General features: G+C 35.0%; 1 protein-coding gene across 1 annotated transcript in view; it reads right to left on the reverse strand.

Moving 5' to 3' along the window:
* LOC117121291 (proton channel OtopLc-like) overlaps positions 1-2,554 on the reverse strand; it is a 10,115-nt gene that overhangs the window by 6,880 nt on the left and 681 nt on the right. The gene's annotated exons all lie outside the window — the stretch shown is intronic.

Here is a 2,554-nt window from a genome sequence, read left to right on the forward strand (position 1 = left end):
ACAGAGCCATTGTTATTTTATTTGTATTACACAGACAATATTCCAGGAGCATAACTCATACTTTAGGCCTAATGGAAGAAGTTGATTTTTAACATCTTTTTTCGATGTAAAGTTTATTATTTTTGGAAAATGATTAAAATGGCTTTAATACAAGAAGAATTGAAAAACTACTATAGGCCTAATAAGCTTCCGATTGGTCTTTTATATTTGAATAATAAAAAAGCCATCCTCATTCACAACTGTAGGTCTAACTACAGTATGGTGCTATAAGGCCATTAGCAGCTTATTTGTTCCCTAATTTATAGAAAAAATTCAAAAATTCATATCGTTCTAAAAAATCCCAAGATTTTATGAAAAGTTAACAAGAAATCCCAAGATCCCAAGGTATCATTAAAAATCCCAAGATCTCGGGATAAATCCCAAACAGTGGTCACAGTGGTGTCACCAAGGAGGTTATTTTAACCTCCTTGGTGTCACCTATCACAGTCATCCTAGTACTGTATAGCCAAAATTGGCTTTTTAGGATTATCCAGTCAAGCATGAAGCATATGAGTGTGCGCGCACTGGGGTGTTTTTAAAATGAGCAAGATAATATAGGCCACAGAGCAAAGTGCGGGCCGCATGCAGCCCGTCAGCGATTTTTTTGCGGCCCGCGACAGTGAATTAAAAACCCTATGTTTGCGGCCCGGCGCCAATCAAAATTGGCTAGACACCTTGTTTTTTACGGCCCAACACCAATAATATGTAAAAAGTAACATTAAAACTGAGAATAAAGGTGATGTAAAAGCAGTGATGAGGTTTTTGGAAGCTCACTGGAACATCAAAGTTTGGGTGCGGCCCTCGGTGTTAAATCAAAAGTTCACTTTGGCCCTCGGACCGATTTTTATGCCCACCCCTGATATAGGCCATAAATAGAATAAATAGCTCAAATATCGATCACTGGGTGCTTTCCATGTTCCTATTCTTCACTGTGTGCTTCAAACGCGTTGATGCAGGCCATTAAGATCTAAAATTAAACCCTATAAAATAACAAAACACTCTCAAGATTTGTATGCTTATCCGGGATTCTTATTATCTCAGCTAAATTTGACAGAGTAGCTTAAGGGAAGTAACAACTTTATCGTATGACATGTTAAAATTGTAATGATTGCAGATTCCTGATGCATGATTTGAGACCAATAGTAAAGAAGCACATTGTTAAATCATAGAGGTAAACACAACAAAATTCAGGTTATTTTGCAATATGTCTATTTGTTGTTGTTGTTTTTTTTTTTTAATCGTCAATGACATTCGTACTAATAAAAAGTTAGTGAACCAAAGAACAAATGCTCATAAAAATACATTTCGATTGTCCTACAAAATAATGCAAGTCATAAAGGACTTACTGAACCGCCAAGCTCTGCTTTGTGCCACCAAGTTCCGTCTCTGTGAACTTCACAGGTATTTGTTTGTTGACGATTTAAATGTTTGTTTATGAAACTTACTCTTTCTTTAAAACTGGTAAACTAATGTAGACATAACCTATCATATTAATACTCAAAAGGACTACTTTTTAACATTGGGGTATCCAACATTTTGAAAAGTGAGTTTCTGAGTAAAACAGTAAAATCCGAAACTATTACAGCTCATTCATTTTTTATTTTATAATATTCTATAAAATGGAACAATTGGTGAAAAGAGGATACCACTAAGATCGAAGCTTAAAATCCGGCCCCTTCTAAATAAATAAATTTAAATATGCTAATGAATGTATAAATAAACAATCAAAATTTATAAATAAAGACAAAATAATTACAAATTATTAATTGGAACATTATCTTTTTAGTTCAACCAATTAGTTGCTTAGATTAAATTCACTGAGAATAACATTAATTATTATCAGAGTATGTTGGTAAACTGAAGAAATAACAGAAATATTGCGGCTCCTCGCATTTTGGAATAAATTGCTAGTCCACTGTTTTGTATAAAAACTCAAGCCAGTCGACTGCTTTGTTCAAAAAATCTCACAAGACACATCTGCTGTCTGTTGTTTTTGCAGTTTCATCTAGATTTAGTTTTTGTCTTGCTTGCAAACTTAATTTGTTTAGTGTGAAACCCCATTACGTGAGCACTTAATTGTGAGTTTGAATAGGCCGGCCATGTACCTCAAATTTCTTGTAAAACTAAGTGTGGTGATGTGTGTGGTGTTTTTTTTCTGGTATCGTTATTGTTTAACATGAAAATTGTTGGTTACTTCCTTCTGTAGCGCATTAAGCACTACTAACAGCAGTGCGCTTTATGTAAGTCAATAGTATGAATGAGTCATTTATAAGTATGAGTTCGATCACGGTTCGATCATTCTGGTATCGTTATTGTTTAACATGAAAATTGCTGGTTACTTCCTTCTGTAGCGCATTAAGCACTACTAACAGCAGTGCGCTTTATGTAAGTCAATAGTATGAATGAGTCATTTATAAGTATGAGTTCGATCATTGATTTTAAAATAGATTGCTCAACCAGTACAAAGACGAGCAGTGGCGTAACAGGAGGTGGGGCAGACTGCCCCCCCCCCCCC

This window comes from Anneissia japonica, unplaced genomic scaffold, assembly GCF_011630105.1.
Source record: "Anneissia japonica isolate Jap-2015-1 unplaced genomic scaffold, ASM1163010v1 scaffold131_len961581_cov171, whole genome shotgun sequence".
Classification (NCBI taxonomy): domain Eukaryota; kingdom Metazoa; phylum Echinodermata; class Crinoidea; order Comatulida; family Comatulidae; genus Anneissia; species Anneissia japonica.